The 11937-nt window shown below is 40.2% G+C and overlaps 1 pseudogene; it reads right to left on the reverse strand.

The window, feature by feature from the left end:
* Window positions 1-9581: 9581 nt before the first annotated feature.
* The window catches only part of LOC102822392, an 11037-nt pseudogene continuing 8681 nt past the window's right edge, over window positions 9582-11937 (reverse strand).

The following is an 11937-nucleotide window of genomic DNA, read 5'->3' on the forward strand; positions in this document are numbered from 1 at the left end:
CCCCTCTCCATGACCCCATCTCTGCCTCCGTCTCTGGCGTTGCTGCTTCTCTGGATAAAGTCGTGCATAAAGTCGTGCATTCCACTTGTGCTCTTCTCTCTTGATGGTCCTAGGGTCCTTTGTTTCTGGACTGTAAGATTAACTACATCCCCCCCACCCACGTTTTTGTTACAAAACTTCTACCTTTACAATTGTGACAGTTGCAATTAGTCATGATAACAATTATTCACTATTGAATTATGTGACTCTTATCCCCATCTCTTTTCACCAGACCATTTAGACAAGATGAAAACTATTCAGTGGAAACTCTTTATCCACCCCACCCCACCCCCCCACTCTTAAACTAAACTCCCTCTTGAAACATTGTAAGTCAGTCACTTTGTGCCTTTATCGCCCCCTCATTTTAGGTAGCCAATGTCTAAGTTGCCCATGTACAGAAGGGCATTGATACTTGATGTAAAGACTCCATCCCTCTCTGTTGGTATTTAGAGTTACTCCCTCTGTGAGTATATGTCAGGTTCATCAAACTGTAGCAATTTACCCTTGTTTCCTTTATTCAAAAAAAAAATTTTTTTTTTGTAATCTTCTTCTCAGGCTCACTCTGGTTTCTCTGATTACCAAGCCATAGAGGCTAGGTCAAATGGGTACTGTCTGCAAGTTTGGATGTTCTTGTACATCTCCCCTCACTTCATGTCAGCTGTATTCTTCACTCTTAGCTCTAGCCCTGTGTGGTTATGTCCTTGTCCATAGGCTCAGGTGTCCCCAGTTCTCACCACACTTTGGACCAATGAGCCCTTTCTCTTCTCTCTTATAAGCCTGTCTTCAGCCTATAACTGATTGGAATACCTAAAAGGGGTTCTGGAACTTTCCCAGTGAAATAGGCCTCTTGAAAGCTTTTGCAGAGTATAGGACCTTAGGTGGAATCCTGAGTCCCATCCAGAACCTTATGAGGTGGGACATTCCCACTAGCAAGTACAAACAGACCAGCCTGGAACAGCTAGAGCAACAGAAGATACATCTTCAAAGATCATCAGGAAAAACCCAAAACAAAAGTGTCAGCATGACTGGCTACTACAAGAATAAGCAAGCTGTTCGCCAGGAAGCAATCAAGGCAAGCAATCAAGTTCCTTCACGACAAACTCCCTTCTAAGACTGAAAATCAAAGGGAGCACATGAACAGGCATATAAACTTGCTGGCAATCACTTTGGTCTACTGGTAAGTGGAAGAGGGGGAAAGGCAGCAACAAAGAAATGGGCTGAGTTCAACCACAGTCCATTGACTCCAGTTGACCTGGAGATGAGGGAAACAAGAGGAAGGACTGGTTGGTCCAAAGCTGAGCATCTTGAATTAGAAAGCAGTGGGTTTCTTACTTCTGCTACAAATTCTCCTAGCTGTAAGCCTTCCAACCTTCCTTTATATGTGGTTCAGAGTTCTGGCACCATCCCTTGAGCCTGCTTGGTCTGGTATTCTGTGTTGTTGCTGACGGAGCTCCTCCCCTTCATAATACTTTTATTTTTCACTACACCTGCTAAATGCTATCTTTTATGGTATTTCTCTGCTTAAAGGGAAATTCATGCATAAGGTTGGGAATCTACATCTTATGCTTGATTTTAATGGGTTTCCTCTCCTTGTTTCTTCTCACTGTATCAGATATTAAAAACATGGGGTGGACATAGCAAGGTTCTGATGTTGGTCCAAATGGGCCCTAAGTTGAATTTGTGTAAAGACTCATGACTTTGAAAGACGTTTTGGAATAAACAGGCTCAACCAACTTGTTGCTGACAAAAAGTAGAATCAACATTCAATTAGGTGGCATAGTCACTGGGAACCAAGGAAAGTCTCTGATTGAGGTCTGAGGCTGGGGTCCTAGAGAGCAGCTCCTTGCAGAGAATATCCAGAAATGGGGAAGGAGAGCTGGATAGGATTCAAGTAGATGGCATCACGTACCTTTCAGACTGGTTTTGATGAAATGACTAGACTCATCTTACACAGTACAATCCAGAAATTCATGTTGAGTGTTGGCAAGTTGGTTCTGACTCATACTGATCCTATATAGAGTTTCTGAGGCTGTAAATCTTTATGGGAGCAGAAAGTCTCAACTTTCTCCCACAGATTGGCTGTTGGATTTGGACTGCTGAGTTTGAGGTTAGCAGACCAACACATAACCCACTACACCACCAGGGCTCCTTAGAAATTCAACTGGTGGTGGGTGGTGGTTATATGCCGTGGAGTTGGTTCTGACTCATAGCGACCCTGTACAGGGTTTCCAAGGCTGTAAACCTTTATGGGAGCAGAATGCCTCATCTTTCTCCCACGGAACAGCTGGTAGCTTCGAACTGCTGACTTTGTGGTTCACAGAAATTCATCTAGAAGGACACAAATGAATATTCTGTGAAGAATGATAGAAACCCAAGGGAATTCTGGTGTGGTGCTGTAGGGTAAGCACTGGACTGCTAATTGAAAGGTCAGCGATCATCTATTACTCCTCAGAAACCTTATGCAGTGTCACTATGAGACAGAATGGATTGACGGCACTTAACAATAACAACAACAACAACAACATAGCAATCCAAAAATAGATGGCTATTTTAGTATTGTTTTACATGTTTGTACCAGGAGCAACCCATTTCTTATCTATATTCCAGTTTAGTCCACCAGTTCCTTGAGATCAGGGATATCTTATTCATTGTTTTGTCTCCTAGACTATGAACATTGCCTGATACATAGTAAATGCATAATTATATATTGAATACACAAGTGAATGAATGGACGAGTAGGTGGATAACTAAACAATAATGCAATTACTGTCCCTGAATAATTTTCATTCTCTTAATTTATACTGTGGTATGGCTAGCCATCAAAGTCTTTGAAACTTTAATTCAAATCTTAGTTTTTCATAATTCTCTATACTACACAAATGAGGAAGATGTACACATTTGCATGTTTGCCCACACTAACAAAGAATATGGATTAACTCCTTCTATTGGAGGGAAAATCAATCCAGCGTGTTTGCTTTCACAGCAAACATCACCAGGAACAAGATTGTTGCTGTGCATTTACTGATGAAATGTTTAAGGACCAGCTGTAGATAATTTGAGTCTGTGCTTCCAGATCACAGAAATCGGCAGGCACTGTAGAGACAGCATCTCTATTTTGTTTCTGTTTGTTTTCTTCTCACACCTGAGCTTTACTTTCGCTCTGATGTCATTTAAATACTGTCAGCGGTGAAAAACACCTGATGTTGGGATCAAAGATTAACCACAGACACAGCTTCCGTTTGGATGGAGTTAGAATGGCTACTGTTGATTCTGATTCGGCAGTTATCTGTTGCAGGACAACAAGGATTGGTCTGAGCATCTCTATCACTGCCTAACAAATCACCCCCAACCCCCAAACTTAGCAACTTACAATCCACAGACATCTGTCAGCTCACAGTTTCTGTGGGTCAGGAATTCAGGCACAGTTTAGCTGGGTTCTCTGGCTCAGGATCTCTCACAAGTGTACAAACAAGATACTGGCTAGTGCTGTCATTGTCTCAAGGCCTGTTCACTTCCAAGTTCACTCACATGGTTGTTGGCTTTAGTTCTTCACGGGGTGCTGGGCTGAAGCTTCAGTTCCTCCCTGCTTGTAGGCTAGAGGTGCCCTCAATTCCTTGCCCAGTGAACCTTTCCTTAGGGCAGCTCACAACATGGTAGCTGGCTTCATCAGAGTGAGCAACGAGTAAGCCCGAAAGAGAAAGCAAGCAAAATGGGAGTCACAGTCTTTTAAGAACTTAATCATTGAAGTGAGGTCACCTCTTACCAGATTCTGTTGCTGTTAGTTGCTGTCAAATTCATTTTGGCCCTTTGCGACCCAATGTGTGCCGAGTAAGACTGCTCCACAGGATAGTCAATGCCGTGACCTTCCAGAAGCTCATCACCAGGCTTATCTTTGGAGGTGTCTCTGAATTACCAACCTTTCAGCTCATAGTCAGGTGCTTAACTGTTTGCACCACCCAGACACTCCCTACTCTGTCCCTGGGGGGGTGCAAATGGCTAACATGCTCAGCTGCTAACTGAAAGGTTAGAGACTTGAGTCCAATCAGAGGTGTCTTGAAAGAAAAGCCTGATAAACTATTTCTGAAAAAGCAGCCATTGAAAACCTTATGGAGCACAGTTCTTTTTTGACACGCATGGCATTACCATGAGTTGGAATTGACTTGAAAGCTATTGGTTTTATTCATTAGGAGCAAGTCACTCACTAGGTCAAGTCCATACTCAAGGGGAGGAGATTACATAAAGTTGTCAATACCAGGAAGTAGGGATCATTGGAAACCATTCTAGAAGCTGCCATCACAGGAAGACAGATTTCAGTCATTTAAGTGACATTAACTATCAGTGTGACATTGGATATGTTATTTTGCTGTTTGGCCCTCATTTTTCTCATTTGTAAAATGAAGGGTTTCCACTGTGTTTCCACTGGTGTTCACAAGATGCTGATTTATGTCCCTACTTCCAAGATTGATTTGTCAAATGTAAGTACAAAGAATTAAATACTGACCACCGTGCTTCTGAAGCTTTACTACTTCAAGAAGTAGGGTCTTCCTCAAGTTACCACAAAGAAACTGGTCATCTAAAGTTAGGATCCAGATGGTCAGGACTGGAAATTGGTTCTCAGTCTCTCTGAAGGGCCTTTGTCAGGGCATCTTTGCATTGCTCTGAGAGTCTACTCTGTTCTCCTCTGTCTTCTGTCTGGATTTCCCTCTACACATATCTTTTACAAACTTAGATCCTGGTTTTTTACTAACGGATTTCTCTATGGTCCCTCATGACCTGGACTTTACCTTCTGACACTTCCTATATGCCTGCTTTCAGCAACATTCCCACTGATGCTTTCCATATCTTCTTGAGCAAAATCCTGAAAATGAGAATCGTAATGTTCCAGGTCATCTTTTCATGTCAGGCTTCTTAGAACATGTCAAGATGTGCTCACTCCAAGTGACTGTACCTCATTGTTGTTGCTGATGCTGTTAAGTGCTGTCGAGTCTTTTCCAACTCATAACCATCCAGTATAGGGTTTCCCAGAAGAAATTGATGGGTTTGAACTGCCAAACTGTGGTCAGCAGTCTAGTGCTTATCCTATAGTGCCACACCAGGAATCCATCACAGATGAAGAAATAAATCCAGACGCTACTTCTGGTGGATTAAAAATTCTTTCACTGCTATCTTAGCCTTTTCCTATCTTCCTTGTTGATAGAATACTATGCCACAGTAGATAAAATCTAGGTGAAAGTACAAATATGTTATTTATGCATTAGATTCTATAGTAAAGACAGGAATCTGAATAATTTCTTCTTGTTGTTGATAGGTGCTGTAGAGTTAGTTCTGACTCATAGCAACCGTATGCACAACAACAACAACAACAACAGTGCCCAGTCCTGTACCATCCTCAAAATTGCTAGGTTTGAGCCCATTGTTGCAGCTACTGTGTCAATCCATCTCACTGAGAGACTTCTTTGTTCCACTTTACCAAGTATGATGTCCTTCTCGAAAGACTGGTCCCTTCTTATAACATGCCCAAAGTACGAGAGATGAAGTCTCTCCACCCTCCATTCTAAGGCGCATTCTACATGTACTTTTGTTTGTTCTTCTGGCAGTCCATGGTATATTCATTATTCTTCAATTCCATATTTCACATGTATCAGTTCTTCCGTAGTCTTCCTTATTCATTGTCCAGCTAACCCATGCACATAAAGTGATTGAAAATGCCATGGCTCGTGTTAAGTGCACCTTTGTCCTCAGAGTGACATCTTTGTTCTTTAACATTTTAAAGAGGTCATTTGTAGCATAAACTCCAGAAAGCAGTACAAGGCAAGAATGAATGAAATAGATACATAGAGAGGTGGGGCTTGATGGCTGCTAGAGTAGAGATGCAGTGAGGTTTGCCATCAGCCATACCACAGTACAACAGTCTTTGGCAGGTGGAAAGAGAGGAAAGAAACAGCATGAATAAAGATGGAGAAAGGATAGGATATGGCATATGTCAAAGTAAGGAGTTAGACTGTCTTTAGCAGAAGATAGGCTGCAAGCAATAGGATATGGTTGACCAGCTTTTGTAACAAGAAGATATGTGAGGGGAGTTCAAAATGGAAACAGAACAAAAACATAATGGAAGTTTATACCATGAACTTTTTGAAGCTCTCTTGTATTTGAATGTGGTTGAAGAACAATAGTAGAACTTTGGACATTTGAGTACTGGATACCTATAACTACCATGTTGAAAAATTTGACTAAGCCCCATAGATTAGAAGGCTAACAAGATGTATGGTAAAAAAAAAAATTACATGTATACACATGGTTCCCATAATCTATTTCTCATATCTCTTGCTATATTTTAGCTCCCTAATCCTGATGGCGTAGTGGGTTTGTGTTGGACTGTTAACCACAACGTCAGCAGCTCGCTTCCTTCGACTGCTCTGTGAGAAAAGAAGAGACTTTCTGCTCCTGTAAAGATTACAGCCTCAGAAACTCTACATATGGTCACTCTGAGTTGGATTCGACTGACTGACAGTGGGTTTTTTTGGGTAACAGGTCAGATGGATCAATAGGAGTCACAAATTGATTTAATGTCACAGAAGACCATGAAGTCCTGGTGTGGCACTGTAGGGTCACTATGAGTTGAAAATGACTCGGTGGCACTTAACAACAACATGATTTTTACCCTATTGCTACTTACAATTTCACCTGTAAAAAGAAATTCATGTAATTTTATTTAGCATCTCAGCATATTAAATTAGGGAAGTTTTCTCTTTTATATATATTTTTTTCCTGCTCATTTAATCAGATACACAGCTATGCCTATATTTCACTGGGCAATGTATATGCAAGGGTTGAAAAACAGAAGTAGCCCACACACTCTTCTGACCTCAGTTTTCCATAAGTCTTGAGTCCTGGTGTGGCGCTGTGAGTTTATGTGCCAGACTGCAAAGCCATTTGAACTGCAAGATCGGCGGTTGAAGCTCACCAGTGGCTCTTTGGAAACCCTATACAGGGTCGCTATGGGTTGGAACTGACTCGACGGCATTTAACAACAACAACAAGAAGTCGTTAGCGTCCCCATAGTATCCTGAAATATTCTAAAAGTTTATCAGAGAAGGTCAAGAGGATTTCCCAGCATAATCAGAATTTTGGAGAAACAGGAAGAAAAGAGGTTCTCTTTCCTCTCAGACTTGTAATTCATTTCCCTGGGCTTGGGAACAGAAAGAGAATGTGGTAGATCTTAGAACAGCTCTGTTCGGCTACCTGCTTTCTAGTTGCTCTGTTGTTAAGATGCTAATTGGTGGAATGGTCCATCTTCAAAATAAAAGTAGCAAAATATATCATTGTCCCAACGGTGATGGTCCCAGGAGCCTTCATAGCTCATGACTGAGGATCTGATGGTCATTTCCATACCCTCCTCATCCCCTGCCTCCAATCTTCTTTCCCCAAGGTGTCATAAACCTGATATATCATTGTGGAGAAGGCTAAGAGACTAGAGGAATCACAGAGCCTTCATAATTCATTAGTCTGTTTGAATGGGATTGTGGAGTCGGAAATTAAATTGAAGTACAAAAAAATAAAGGAGTGATCACTCTTGTACCCTTGAGATTGTGGACCATTTGCTTCTTTAGTGCCACGTTCCCATCTGACAAAATGTTCCCCTTGGGCAGCCCAGATGGTTAATACAAATTCCCACACTTGTAGGCTGCACTAAGTGAGGCAGAAATAACTATTATTAAACATGTTTAAAGCCATTCACTTTTTGACATTTTCTAGCATGTGTCACTGTACTCCAATAATGCCCCACAATGTCCCCAAATAAACCTTCCTTCAAATATCACTGGGGAGGGAACTTGCCACCAAAACAACTTAGGCAAGAAACTAAAAGAATCTAAAATCTGCTGAAAGCAAAGCAGATTTTAAAACTCCGATTTCACTACTGCAGCAGTCTAGGGAGGAGCCCCCATCTGTCTGTCAACATGTTGCTTTTGCGGCTTTGAGGGATGTTTTGGAGGGTTCTGTGATACCGTTTGGGGTGGTTTGTTTTTTCCTGCAAAATCTCCCACCGGTTGAAAGTCATCAGTTGACCAAGTCCAGTTTCTTTTCTGCTGAGTGACTGCTTGCTTTTTTTGCATTACATCAGGTATGATAGAGCTCACGTAGCACTCAGCGACAGTCACCAGAATGGAGACCAAGACACAGGGTTTTTTTTTTGATACCCCAGCCAATGACACCCATATTGTGTCGACAAGTCAGGCATCCAAACGGGGTAGGGGGAAGGTGCTCCAAATCAGCTTTCAGAGTCAAATGATAGCATATTTCACAAGTGGAGGAAGATTGGCTCTTCATTAGTATATATTTCCTTACTAGACCTTTATATTCTTCTGCACACATACCTAAGCTTATCGGTGAGGTATGGAAATGGCTTTGTTTACTATCATGCTTACTCCAAAGGAAGGATCCACATGGTGAACTTCAGGGAGTGTTCTAATCTGAGCCAAATGAGCTGCCTGTGTGAGAAGAGAAATCTACATATTTTTTAAGTCATTTAAAAATTTCATTATGCGTGTTGAATTTGTTTTTCCTCCATGGAAAAATGAAGCTCATTCATAGTCTCATGTTGCTAGTATGCTTGAGTGGCTGCTTATGAGTATCACTGTAATTTGTAAGTCATAATCCCCTTGTAAGCATTTTGGTTCCCCATAAGGACTTCCTGCTAACCAATTAAGATTTTGTACCTGCTCTTCCTCCTACCCATCCACGCCCTAACAAGTGTGGATTTCTTTTGCATTGGTATAAATGTCATCGAAGGGAATGTGTAGGCAACACCACCTAAGGAAATTGAATAAAGTTTTGAAGATTATTTTTGTTCCTCTTTGGACCTAAGAACGAAAGAAGTATTTTTAAAATTGTGAAACAGTGATTGTAAGAGGAAAACATATTGCCTTCAATGAAACTAGAGAAATACATACACATGCGCATTCACAAACCATAGTTTCTGGCTAGTAGGCTTGACTTAGTTGCCATTTTCTAACAGGCTTGCATCTCAGTATTGTGGTTATAGCTCATAAACGTGGTTTATAATGTAATTTTCTCCAAATTTATATTGGTGAAAACAAGTGACCACAAAAAATATGAGTTAATTTGGGAATTATAATCCAATATTGGAATGTTAAGGGCAATTAAGAGCAGATCTAATTCTTCCAAATGAGGTCATGACAGATCAGAGCCAATAGGCCATCTTGAAAAGATCCCAAGAACCAAGTCTCAGGGCAGCATCCATTTTGGATATTTTCCACCTCAATTTAGGAAACAAATGAATAATGATTATTTTGAAGGAGAATGATAACACTAAGTATGCTGAAGAGCATATATATTTTAAGAAGCTGCAGCAATGGGCTTAAACATAGCAATGATTGTGGGACTGTTGCAAGACTGGGTAGTGTTTCATTCTGTTGAACTGGCCACTATGAGTCAGAACCAACTGAATGACAGCTAACAACAATTCCTTACGACCTGATTTTTGTCCTCAAATTATGTCTACTGTAATGTAAGCTGGCTTGTCAAAAAAAAATCATAACAATAAGCAGTGGACTTCTAACCACAAGATCAGTGGTTCAAACCCACCAGCCACTTCTTGGAAACCCTACACAGGGTCCTGTGCTAAAACGGACTCAATAGTACTGACGTCATAGTGTAGAGCTTGATGAATTGTTATGACCCAGATCAAGATACAGAACATTTGCAGCACCCTGGAAAGCTGCCTCATGCTCCTTCCAAACCAGTATCCCCTCCTCAGAGATAAGCAGTAATCCCACAGGTATCAATATTAATTTGCTTGACCTGCACATGAACTTCATACAAAGGGAATTATACAATATGTGCTATTTTGATTCTGTCTTCTTGTACTCATTAAATCTATGAGTGTCATCCCTGACATTGCATGCTGTTGAAGTTCATTCTCTTTTTATTGATGTGTAGGAATGTACTACAATTTATCAAAGAGTTTGTGGGAAAATGTAATCAAATGACAATGAAAATTTTCCACTAATAGTTTGAACCACGGACACACACATATATATTTGTTGTTGTAGTTGTTGTTAGGTGCTGTTGAGACCGTTCCAACTCATAGCAACCCTATATAGGGTTTCCGAGGCTGTGAGTCTTTCAGGAGCAGAAAGACACACCTTTCTACCAAAAAGAGGCTGGTGGGATTGATCTACCAACCTTGTGGTTTGCTTATCCTATGGAGTCACTAGCCTGTCAGTTTACCATACTGTGGTGACTTGAGTGTTGTGATTCTAGAAGCTATGCCACTGGTATTTTAAATATCAGCAAGTTTACCTGTGGTGGACAGGTTTCAGATGAGCTTCCAGACCAAGACAGACTAGGAATAAGGAGAGACAGACTACTTATGAATATTTAGTCACTGAAAACCTTATGAATAGCAGTGCAACACTTAGATAACACCAAAATTGTGATTACTGAAACATGATGAAGAGCACCAGAATGTTGTCAGATACAGTGCCGGAAGATAATACTCTCAGATTGGGAGGCACTCAACATATGACTGGGGAAGAACTGCCTCCTTACAGTAGAATTGACCATGATGATGTAAATGGAGTAAAGCTTTTGGGACCATCATTTGCTGATGGGGCAAAAACTCAAAATGAAGAGAAATAGCTGTAAACATCCATTAATAACCAGAACATGGAATGCTCCGATTAAGATGACTCTAGGAAAATTGGAAGTTATCAAGAATGAAATGGAATGCATAAACATCAATATCCTAGACATTAGTGAGCTGAAACGGGATGCTATTGACCATTTTGAATTTGACAATCACATGGTTTATTATACCAGGAATGATAAGTTGAAGAGGAATGGCATTTCATTCATTATCAAAAAGAACAGTTCAAGATCCATCTTGAAGTACAATGCTATCTGTGATCGGATAATATCCATACACCTACAAGGAAAACCAGTTAATACAACAATTACTCAAATTTACGCACCAACCGCTAAAGCCAGTGATGATGAAATAGAAGAATTCTACCAACTTCTTCAGTCTGAAATTGATCAAACCTGGAATAAAGATGTATTGATAATTACTGGCAACTGGAATGAAAAGGTTGAAAACATAGAGGAAGGTTCAATTAGTGGAAAATATGGCCTTGGTGATAGAAATGATACTGGAGATCACATGATAGAATGGTAAAAAAAGACCAATGACTTTTTTTTTTTTTTAAGTGAATATACAATTCACTTAACATTCAAACTTCATTAAGACATGTGCAATGTGTCAAATTTGACTGGGGGTTTATCCTTATCTAGGATATGATCGCTTACTGGGGTGCTTAGCAACAGGGTCCAGTTCACACTTAATACTAATTACTTTATTGAATAAATACAATATCAAAAAATGCATTAAATGCTTTTTAAAATAAAAAAAATCACTCTTAAGGCTTTTCTTATTCAGGCTGATGACAACACAATAAAGACAGATATGCTAGTTTTACATAATTGGCTGATTTAATACAGCACTTATATCTTTTAGTCCACAAGTATATTATTAAATGATACAGAACATTGAATACAACCATTTCTACAGTACTAGGAAATAAATTTCTAAGAAAGAAAGATTTTGTAAAGACCCCATCTTTTATACCCAACCCCAACAGTCTACTCTAAAGAGGATAAAGTCACTGAGTTTCCTCACAAGAGCTCATGACTTTAGTCGCTTCACTATCAAAATCTGTATTTCTGATCTGTTATGAGCATTGAGACACAAGATTCAAATATTCTCAAAGAAAGAAACAATGCACGTTGTGATCGCCTATTCAGCAACAGCGAGCAGGGCATTCAAAACTCTCATCCTGGGAATTAAATAAGGTCAGCCACATTCATTGGCATTTCCTC

This window comes from Chrysochloris asiatica, unplaced genomic scaffold, assembly GCF_000296735.1.
Source record: "Chrysochloris asiatica unplaced genomic scaffold, ChrAsi1.0 scaffold00018, whole genome shotgun sequence".
NCBI classification, from domain to species: domain Eukaryota; kingdom Metazoa; phylum Chordata; class Mammalia; order Afrosoricida; family Chrysochloridae; genus Chrysochloris; species Chrysochloris asiatica.